Source organism: Branchiostoma belcheri, unplaced genomic scaffold, assembly GCF_001625305.1.
Source record: "Branchiostoma belcheri isolate BF01 breed outbred unplaced genomic scaffold, Haploidv18h27 scaffold12, whole genome shotgun sequence".
Classification (NCBI taxonomy): domain Eukaryota; kingdom Metazoa; phylum Chordata; class Leptocardii; order Amphioxiformes; family Branchiostomatidae; genus Branchiostoma; species Branchiostoma belcheri.
In genome coordinates, this window is record NW_017802602.1 from 469,288 (window position 1) to 481,474 (window position 12,187).

General features: G+C 42.5%; 1 protein-coding gene across 1 annotated transcript in view; it reads right to left on the bottom strand.

Moving 5' to 3' along the window:
- Positions 1-12,187, bottom strand: part of LOC109462620 — a 47,666-nt gene that overhangs the window by 28,590 nt on the left and 6,889 nt on the right. The gene's annotated exons all lie outside the window — the stretch shown is intronic.

Consider the following 12,187-nt stretch of genomic DNA (forward strand, 5'->3'; position numbering starts at 1 on the left):
ACACACACACACACACACACACACACATCCACACACACGCACACGCACACACACACAGCACACACGCACACACACACACACACACACACACACACACACATACACACACACACACACAGCACACACACACATATGTATATATATATATAGAGAGAGGTAGATAGATAGATAGATAGATACATAGATAGATCGATACATAGATAGATACATAGATACATAGTTACACACATGTGTGTAACTATGTATCTATGCATACATAGGACATACTTGTTGTATGCGTTCAAGTGGAATTCCAGCATCTGGCCGCCATTGTATCTGACTACGCCGACGCGCGCGTGGACGTCTCCTATCTCGAACTGGTCCACCAGCGCCGCGACGAAGTCCTTGACCTGTTGGAAGTCTGGATCCGAAATGCTTCCGGAGTAATCCAGGACGAAGATGATGTCGGGATGACAGCATTCCTCCACTTCTGCAGACGTCGAGAGACATTAAGTTATAACAGTATTGTGATGCAGTCTGGGGGTAACTTCGTTATACATGTAGGTCTGTCAGGTAAGCTACAAAAACTACACCGGGCAGTTAGAATCATACTTGGTCTATCTTTTACATCTCATGTTGCCTATGATGAGCTCTTAGTCTGCATTGGAAAACCCTAAAAACTAGACGTAAGGTACACCTCCTACATATGGTATGGTAAGGTATTAACAAATACCCCAGATGGAAGAAAAAGTCATCATCTTATTTCTCGAAAGGGATGAAGAGCAGACGCAACAAAGCGAACACATGTACCGAGTTCCCGGCAGCAGAAACGGACTTCATAATCCAGGCACGAGCCGTCTGCTTGGTCCCGATTCCTGCAGGAAAAGCCGTTTACTGGGTCGTACCAATAGAAGACCTCCCCCGTCGATGACGCATCCTGCCCTGTGCCGATGACGCGGGCTTGGATGGCCGTCGGTGAGTCACAGATCTGCCCTGGGTACTCGTTTCGGAGGTGGATCAGAGCCTCCCAGTCACCGACTCCACTGGGGTTGTCACGGTCAAACCAGTCCGTCCAACTGATGCATTTATCTGACGTTTAAAGAAAGTTAAGGATCAGTTTTAAACATTTGCTTTGCAAATGTTACTTTTCTAGTCTGTTATTGAATCAGGCACTTTTTATTGTGACATATTATCATATCAAATTGTGTGGTATAAAACTTGTGAGAATGTTTTAAAGAGAGCCTACAGAAGCACAACATTACACATACAGTCTTATAACTATAAAATAAAACTCTGATCCGTATCCCCCATTAATGTTTTCACCTCACCAAGTCTGTTATAATGAATACACTACTTCAGTCATATTCAGATCAGTCCTAGTCATCTCCAGATCAGTCCTACCTTTACAGTCACAGACCAGGTCCGTTCCTGACCACACTCCTGACCACACTCCAGGCCGCAGTCCAGGCGACACGCACGTCCTGACGGCGTCCCCGGCTATCTCCATGGCGTACCCTCCCTCGTTGTAGCACCGGTAGTAGCAGCTCTCTCCGTCGGTGTATGGGGGATCACAGCCGGACCGTTTGGTACAGGGTGGGTCAGGTGGATTTCCACAAAGTGGAACTAGAGAAAGACATTACGGAAACCTTCACAACGTGATGAATTCTTAATTGAAACGACGTCCATGTACTAAGTACCTGTCTCAACAACTTAGCAATGGCAATTTGCAAACCCTACTTTCTTTGTTAAAAGTGATAAATATATTTACTAAACCTCTTTTAAAATGGAACTTAAAGGATGCAAAGTAGGCACTCTAGAACTACATGTTTTACGTATGTTTAACCAAAATTTATATATGTTCTCACTACAGATGATTCCGCCCCCATAGTAACCGTCGATACAGCTACAGGTGAAACTGCCGATTGTGTTGGTACAGATTGCATTATCGTCGCAGTTGTCCGTGCCAGTTGTGCATTCGTCGATATCTGTCAAGACAAACCACAAAAACATACAATGTATATACATATCAGTAATATTTTACAATCACTGTCTTTCTTCTGTGGCCAGGGCTGCCATGCTAGGGTCGGACTAACGAGCCACTGCTGTAACAACAGTCACCGACTGGAAATGTCAATTAAAGATTTGAACCTACCAGTTAGGGCCATGTTTAATCCGACCAATACGTGAATATGCTGCCCTATATTGCTATATTTTGGCACAGAATGTTATTAAATCAACACGTCTATAAAGCACTAGTGCTGAATAAAATCTATAATTCTTAAGAAATACTAGTAGAACTCAATGGAAGCAAGTCATGCACCTTACCAGAATAATGTATTTAACTGATCTACGGCCAATATTATGTTCTTACCAGTACAGATGAACCCGTCCCCGATGTAACCGTCGTTACAGGTACAGAAGAAAGTGCCGACTGTGTTGGTACAGGTCGCTTCAGTGTGGCAGTCGTCTGTGCCAGCTGCACATTCGTCGACATCTATAGAGAATAGAGACAAAGCGTAACATGGCATTTAGTAACCTCCGGCTTGCTCCTTGACCAATGAAGGTCTACATTCATTCATTCATTCATTCATTCATTCATTCATTCATTCATTCATTCATTCATTCATTCATTCATTCATTCATTCATTCATTCATTCATTCATTCATTCATTCATTCACTCTCACTCACTCACTAATTCATTCACTCATTCATTCATTTATTCATTCATTCATTCATTCATTCATTCATCCATTCATTCATTCATTCATTCATTCATTCATTCATTCATTCATTCACTTGGCGCACACCTCTTCTGCATCCCCAGCTTCTGCTGTCCAGAACGATCCAATCCCCGTTACGGCAGACGGCCGTGGATGTAGCCGGCATGGCGGTGCAGCCCCGGTTGCACCTGTAGGTACAAGTCGTCCCGCCAGGATAGGGGGAGCCGGGCTGGTCACACGTGTAGGTGGCGCAGGGTTTGGACGGCGGCCTGGAGCATCCTGCGGTGGCAAAGGTAGTCGGCATGACATATGTACATACTAGTATCTACTCGTTGCGCCACCATATTGTATCACACTTAATCCCGATACGCTTTTAACTTTAATGTTCAATGTTTTAACCAACCATTTGTTATCAATTGTTTTTATTCAATGCGCTACCTCGATTTTAAATATCATACGTTAGTCTGTTTGCTATTTGGGGAAAGATATTACTACTCTTTATTTACAAATCCATTTATCAATTGTAAATGTTTCACATAATTCAGCCATTGGCTGCGAGGTGTAAACTTGAATTTTGAAATAAACCATTATATATATTCACCACTATGCTTCGTTCCATACCATAGAACAATCAAAGTTTTCAAGGCTCAGTCTATTCAGACGTGGCTTTTGATCATCTTGGGAAGGTGGTCTGTCTTTTTAGGTTTGTCCCAACAAAATAATTTCATAACAATTTTGGTGTCTTTTATGCCGAAGTATGACATCAATTAGAACATAAAAAACTGACAATTTATTGTTTAATGTCACTTAAATATTTCCCCAATTGTCTCTTCTTTTCCTAGGCTTTATATTTAAGTCGTATACTTAGTACTTGAGATGAAAGGGCCAGTAAATGAATCAATGACAATGAAATACAACAGTTCCTGAAAATATTCGTGTATCTGTATGGTCAGTATAACTAAATGTACCATTTGGCTTAACACACGTCTTTGTTTATTGAATGATAGTCACGTTTGCCTTTTTTTTTCAAGAATATTCATTGTCATAGTGTTTAACGTACCTCTGTCACAGCCGCGCCAGTCTGGGCCGACCCAGGTCCCATCACTGCATGTCCGGGTAGTGGTGGCGGGTATGGCAGTACACTGACGTCTCCCGTCACAATCGTAGGTGCAGGTTTCCCCGTGGGTGTAGGGAGAGACGCAGCCGGACATGATCGAGCAGGGGAAAGACGGTGGAGTCTCACAGTCTAGAATGTGCACAATGGGTTCAAAAATCATATAGAGGAGTGCATAATAGTAATTGCCGACAATCTTCTGCTCAATTTTTGCAAATATTCCTCATTCCATATAGTATGATATTCATTCTATAGTGGTTTGCATCAGTGATTTTTACCTTCGCCAAGAAGGTTATGTTTTCAGAGGCGTTCGTGTATGTGTGTGTGTGTCTGTCTGTCTGTCTGTCTGTCTGTCAACACGATAACTTGAGAAGGCCTTGATGGATTGTCTTGATACTTGGTAGGTGGGTAGGTCTTGATGAGACCTCAAAATGATTAGATTTTGGACCCCCTAGCGGCTTGTTATGGTACTGCAGCTGAACTTCCAATTTTGATATCTCATGATCTAGACATGTTATGGTGATGAAATTTGGGTGGTAGGTAGCTCTTGTGCTGGGGAAGAAGTGACGTGAGTTTGGGCCCCCTAGTGGCTTGCTCTGGAACTGCAGGGATATATTCTTGAAAATATTCAAAAGAGGATAACTCAATAACCGGTTGACGGATCGTCGTGATTTTTGGTATGTAGGTAGCTTACGTGATGCTTGATATAATTATGTGACAATTATGCAAATATGGATGTAATTTGCATAATTTATGGCGAAATTCTATAAATCAGCTGCATTCCATAATAAGACAATTGAAGCTTGTGACATTGGTAATTGACAACGAGAGAAACACAGACAGATATTGATTATGTTAATAATGACTTAATTTGCATAATTAATGAGAAAATTTTATAATTATGTAATGATAACTGCCTGTAATTTCATACTTATGGTATTTGAAAGTTAAGTTGAGGTGAACATCATTAAACATAATTTATTCAAATCAGGACCTCATTTGCATAATTTATTAGGAAATACTAGAATGCATTGTTTGTTAATATAAGACTGTCTTTTGGTTGAGATTATGATAAAATGATATAATTCATGAAAATTAGGTTCCTATTTCTTAAATCAGGGGGGAATAATCTAATCTATAATTTGTCAGCCATTTGGCGAAGGTATGAGATCGGGGAACTCTAGTTTATGTTTGCGACTGAGGTTGCCGTTCGTGGTGTTTAATCGTGGTCTATTCCACAACATATCACAAGTATAAAAAATCGGCCTTCCGTATACTTCCGATAGATACATGAGATCAGGATCACTTTGCGTGTTCGTGTTGCCCTATCCCTACAATATGTAAACATTTGGCTCATTTAGGCTGGTAGCAAATTGTTAGCAAGGCTTTCTAGTGCCTGCATGTGTATAGGTTGATGTTCTCCCAGCCAAGCCGGGACTGGTACTGTTCAAAAGTACTGTTACCTAGTCCATCATTCCCTGCCTTTTGTATACTACTACGAAACTTAATATATTGTCCTGGAAAAACATGAACCTGTCAGCATAGAAGTATTAAATGAAAGATAAGTTACTGTGCTGTTAGCTGTTGAATATACTACGCTGAATGCAACTCAGTTCACGTACTTTGTTGGCATCCTCTCCAGGGCTCACCGACCCACGCCCCGTAGTTGCAAGTCCTGGTCATGGTACTGGGTGTTCCGGTACATCCGCGGTCGCACACGTAGGTGCAGACATCCCCGTGGTCAGTACCGGTACAGGTCATGGATGTACACGGGAAGGTGGGTGGCAAGGCGTCGCAGTGCAGTTCTATAATTGTGGTCATTGTAGAAAGACGACATTCAGAAATGTTAGCCAATATTAAAGAATTCAGAAGATTACTCAAACAGTTTTAAGCTTGATGACTTAAGGAGAGGAGGTGATGCTGCAGTGAGCGTTAGCGTAGTGCCAAGAAGTGGTCCATGTGGCCTTGCACTGAACAACCTCGAACACATTACGAAGCACACGCTGACTACATGATCATGAAGGTTTTCAACAATTGAGTCATCTATACACGTATCCACTAGTATAGTTGTCAAGTTGTCTGTGCGTACGCCTGTGTGTCTGTGTGTGATTGTTTATTTGTCTCTGTCCGTGTGTGTCCGTGTGCGTACGTGTTTGCATGTTTGTGCATGTGAGCGTCCGAGTGTTCCTGTTTCTGTAATAAAATGAAATCAAATTCCTTTGAAATAGAAGTCAATGGAAGCAAAGTAGGCACTCTAACACTATGGATGTAAATGCAGATTTTATGTTCTTACGTATACATGTGACTCCGTCCCCGGTGTAACCGACGTTACAGCTACAGGTGAAACTGCCGTCTGTGTTAGTACAGGTTGCATCTTCGTGACAGTTGTCCGTGTCAGAACTACATTCGTCAATATCTGTAGAGACAAACCGCAAAATAAGGCATGGTATTAGTAACATTTCCCATCAGTTATCAGTGTTTCGGGACTGCCATGCTAGGATAGAACTTGCAAGCCACAAAAGATGCTGACCCACGGCCATAGTTTCAGAGTAACGAACTTGAAGTAGGTAGTGCCATTGCAGACTGACCTAGGGGACTCACGTAAAGTATATGCGACATATACACCCTAGTAGTATAATTTTTGACGAATGTACAACCGAATCTTATGTTCTTACCATCACAGTTGACTCCGTCCCCGGTGTAACCAGAGTTACAGGTACAGATGTAATGGCCGATTGCGTTAGCACAGGTTGCATCATCGTGACAGTTGTCCGTGTCAGAACTACATTCGTCAATATCTGTAGAGACAAACCGCAAAATAAGGTATGGTATTAGTAACATTTCCCATCAGTTATCAGTGTCTTCTTCTGTGATCGGGACTGCCATGCTAGGATAGAACTTGCAAGCCACACAAGATGCTGCCCCATGGCCATAGTTTCAGAGTAACGAACTTGAAGTAGGTAGTGCCATTGCAGGCGCCGGCTGACCTAGGGGACTCACGCAAAGTATATGCAACATATAAACCCTAGCAGTATAATTTTTGACGGTTGTACAACCAAATCGTATGTTCTTACCATCACAGTTAACTCCGTCCCCGGAGTAACCGCTGTTACAGCTACAGATGTAATAGCCGATTGTGTTAGTACAGGTTGCATCATCGTGACAGTTGTCCGTGCCATCTGCACATTCGTCGATATCTGTAGAGACAAACCGCAAAATAAGGTATGGTATTAGTAACATGTGCCATCAGTTATCAGTGTCCTCTTCTGTGATCGGGACTGCCATCTAGGATAGAACTTGCAAGCCACACAAGATGCTGCCAGGCGGCCATAGCTTCAGAGTAACAAACTTGAAGTAGTAAGTGATTTGCAGGCTGACCTAGGCAGGGACTCACGTAAATGCAACATATACAACGTTAACCTAGCAGTAAAATGTTTGACTAATTTATAACCGAATTGTATGTTCTTACCATCACAGGTAACTCCGTCCCCGGCGTAGCCGGCGTTACAGTCACAGGTGAAACTGCCGATTGTGTTAGTACAGGTTGCATCATCGTGACAATTGTCCGTGCCAGTTGTACATTCGTTGACATCTGCGGAGACAATCAACACATATTACTATCGCCAACTACATCTTAGAGATTTCGTTGATGATATAGAACTCAATTGAAGTTCACCTAAAAATTGACGTGTAGCCGATCGTTCCTACCAGTACAGGTGACTCCGTTCCCGGTGAAACCCTCGTTACAGGTACAGGTAAAACTGCCGTCTGTGTCAGTACAGGTTGCATCATCGTCGCAGTTGTCCGTGCCAGTTGCACATTCGTCGATATCTGTCAAATAATACATTAGTAACCTCCGTCTTGCTCGGTGGCTGGAACTGCCATGCTAGGATATATAGGACTGACTGGCCACGCAAGACACTGCGGACATATCACCAAAGGTCTACCAACATTCGATATGGATGGATGCCTGCTCCATCTATGCTCTTCGGTACTATTCTTACAGTCTATGCTGGTCAGCTGGGTAGCTATATCTCTTAGAGCTGAACCACCCTACGTAGTTTCCATTATAAAAGTCACTTTAGATAATCCATATACAATGGTTAGTAGGATACTGTGATTACTTGATGATGTATATCTCTGTCTGACAAATAAAATGATAGACCTAAGCCTCTACAGAATATCATCAGACATGGAAATTATTTTCGCGCACTACATCATACTCGTGCACATAGTTTCGCTTCTCTGAAATGCATTGACTATCGTTATGTAAGGAAAATATTTTGCAATTCTTTGGCACTGAATATTATTAATTTACCAAATTTAATACAAAGAAACAATTTATATAATGTTTGACGAATGTACAACCGAATTTCATGTTCTTACTATCACAGTCGACTCCGTCCCCGGCGTAGCCGGCGTTACAGTCACAGGTGAAACTGCCGATTGTGTTAGCACAGGTTGCATCATCGTCGCAGTTGTCCGTGTCATCTGTACATTCGTTGATATCTGCGGAGACAAGCAACACAAATTACCAACGCTAACTAAAGTTTTAAGATTTTCGTTGATGATATATAACTCAATTGAAGTTCACCTAAAAATTGACGTGCATCCGGTCGTTCCTACGTACCTGTACAGGTGACTCCGTCCCCGCTGTAACCGTTGTTACAGGTACAGGTGAAACTGCCGTCAGTGTTGGTACAGGTGGCATCATCGTCGCAGTTGTCCGTGTCCGTTGCACATTCGTCGATATCTGTCAAACCATAACAATACATTAGTAACCTCCGTCTTGCTCGGTGGCCGGAACTGCCATGCTAGGATAGGACAGACTGGCCACATAAGACACTGCCGACGGACATTACACCTGAGGTCTACCGTCATCTCTCGATATGGACGGATGCCTACTACATCTCTGCTCTTCGGTACAATTCTTACAGTCTATGCCGGTCAGCTGGGTAGCTAGATCTCTTAGAGCTGAACCACCCTACGTAGTTTTAATTATATAAAAGTCACTTAAGATAATTAATATACAATGGTTAGTAGGTACTTAGGATAGTGTGATTCGCTTCTCTGAAATGCATTGAATATCGTTATGTAAGGAAAATATTTTGCATTTTCCAATTTTTTGGCACAGAATATGATTCCTTTACAAATTTAATACAAAGAAACAAGTTAGATAATGTTTGACGGTTGTACAACCAAATATGATTTTCTTACCATCACAGTTGACCCCGTCCCCGGTGTAACCGGGGTCACAGCTACAGGTGAAACTGCCGATTGTGTTAGCACAGGTTGCATCATCGTCGCAGTTGTCCGTGCCATCTGTACATTCGTTGATATCTGTATATACCAACCGCAATAACAGATTAGTACCCTTGTCTTGCTCAGTGACCAGGACTGTTGTGCTAGGATAGGACCACAAATTGACAAAAAGGGCTGCTCACGAACATCACACCAGAGTCAAGAACTGGAGATCGCCAAGTGCCTAGGTGTAAGGCTGTTATATTTAGTGCTGGGCACGTATAACGGACATAAGCGGAAAACGATGTCAAAACCTTTACACTTTATGCCTACTTATGAATTTTAATCTGCCAGTTAAATACCTGGTTACTATTGACACACGTTTCATCCGTCAAGTACGTGAATATGCTACCCCACTGTATCGGCACCACAATAATTTGGCACACGATGTCTATAAAGCACTAGTGCTGAATAAAACTTATAAGAATTCTTGAGAAATAAAACACAAGAAAAGCTACATATGCACCCTGCTAGTAAAATGTTAAGTCATGCACAACCAAATCTTATGTTCTTACCATTACAGTTGACTCCGTCCCCGTTGTGACCGTTATTACAGCTACAGGTGAAACTGCCGTAAGTGTTAGTACAGGTTGCATCACTGTCGCAGTTGTGTGTGCCTATGTCACATTCGTCGATATCTGTAGAGACAAACCGGAATAACAAGAATCTTCTTGCTTTGTGCCGGAACCCCCGACCTGATGATGCTTTATTCCGGGACGGTTGTGCTGGGATAGACCAAAAAACGCTCTGTCCGTAGGCACAACACCAAGTGCTACCACCCTCTCTAAAGTCGGAAGTCTTTACCCTTCGTTTCGGACTTGTATAACTGTAGAACTTGATATTGTAGAACTGAACCTTTTGACGTTGTTACCATTTGTAACGTTACTTTTGATTATTTCTATAATTTGGTAATTATATTCAATGGTTTTCTGTACTTTTAATAGCATTGTAGACTGTCAAATCGTATCCAAATGCATTGTCTTTGTCAGCAGGGATAGTTTTTCGCAAAAGCTATCGGTAAATTTACTCTGGTTGTGCGCGTTGAACAGCCAAACCAATAAACAGGAGACTAAGTAGTACTGAAACTCAACGGAACCCCTTAAGGTAATGAAACCTTTATCTTTTTAACTGCATCGTACATATATTTTCTCTTATGTATTTTACGTATGAATGTTATTAATCTATAATTACTTGTGCATAAATGCAAACTATGAAACTTCTAAAAGAAAGGTACTCAATAGGGGCAATGCGTGGGCTCTAACAATATAATGTTTGATAAAAGTACAATAATTTTTTTAAGTTCTTACCATCACATGTGACTCCGTCCCCGGAGTAACCGTCGTTACAGGTACAGGTGAAACTGTCGATTGTGTCAGTACAGGTTGCATCAACGTGACAGTTGTCCGTGTCATCTGCACATTCGTCTATATCTGTAGAGACAAACAACAATAACGTATGAGTAACCTTTACCTTGGCTATAACAGACGCTGCTCACGGACATGCTACCAGAGTCTGGAACTGGAAGCCGTAGGCGTCGCCAAGTGCCTAGAGGTAAGGCTGTCCAAGTGTTGGGCATTCATCACGGACATAGTAGAAAAGGAAGTAAAAAAAACACATTCTAGCTACCACTAGCTACTACGTGTATATGCTGTCCCACTATTTGCTATGTTTTTGCTCATTAAAAGGCTGTATGTTTATAATTATTCCAACTTGCCCCTGTTGCAGATGGGGACCTGGCCGTCCCAGTTCCCGTTATTGCATGTGATGAAGGTGCTGACGACTCCGGTACACCCAGGTGCGCAGGTGTACGCGCAGGTGTCGCCATTGAAGTATGGACCTGGGGCGCACACGACGTCTACACACGGGTGGCTTGGTGGAGGCAAGCAGTCACCTGAAAAGAGAAATATGTAAGTTAGTTTGTTAGTAAGTGAGTGAGTGAGTGGGTGTGTGAGTGGGGGGTAAGTGATAAAATGTGTGTGAGTGAGTGAGTGAGTGAATGAGTGAGTAAATGAGTGAGAGAGTGAGTCGATGGGTGAGTGAGACTGGGTGAGTGTGAGTGAGCGAGTAAATGAGAGTGAATGAATGAGTGAGAGTGAGCGAGTGAGTGAGTAAATGAGTGATTGCGTGAGTGAGTGAGAGTGAGTGAGTGAGTGAGTGAATGAGTGAGGGAATGAGTGAGTGAATGAGTGAGTGAGTGAGTGAGTGAGTGAGTGAGAGTGAGTGAGGGAGTGAGTGAGGGAGTGAGTGAGTGAGTGGTAAAGAAGCGCCTGGTTTGGGAGAATTTTGGTTGATAACTACATGTACCATAATCGAACAATTAAACAGGTAACATATACCGTTCCATTTTTAGGTCTTTTCATTTTAAGTCCAAATTGTCCAAACAGTTAAAAAACCTTAAATCTACATGACTTTTGAGATACATTTTGAGAGTAGGTCTCTTCTTGTTATAAATTCTTGTTCCAGATGAGAAAAGTCGTTCACTCACAAAAAGAAACATCAGCGTCAACCCAGACCTCGTCTCTAAAGTCCTGCTCCTCCTCTATGTATTGCTCCCTGACTATGTCTTGGCCCATGACCACTTTTATGGGTACATTGGTGACCGGGTCTGTGGCTTCAATCCTCTCATCAGGTCGGCACAGGGTTGGTGCAATTCGCCGCAGTGCGAATCCGCCTCCCAGGTCGGTGCGCGGAGGGTAGGTGCAGTTGGTGTCAGGTCCGTACGTTGCGCTGTCAAACTCCACGTCGGCGCGCGAGTTGCGATAATCCGCCTCCATGTTGGACAGGTATTGCGCGTAGTACAGCGGGTACGTTTCTCTTAAAGCGGCAAGGGCGACGCTTGGTAACTCGTCTTCGGAGAAATTTTTAAAAAATCAAAGGCACGACCAGGTGACAAGAAAGGTCAAAACATCAAACTGTGGACATACAACATAAAACCCGTATCGCACTATATCTAAAGAACACAGCTAATGCAACAGTAATGGTAGTTTATCAATTAAAAGGTTTCCGCTTCTTGATAAATGTATGTATCGTTAATCAACTTGAACATGCATGTATGCTTCATATATATATATA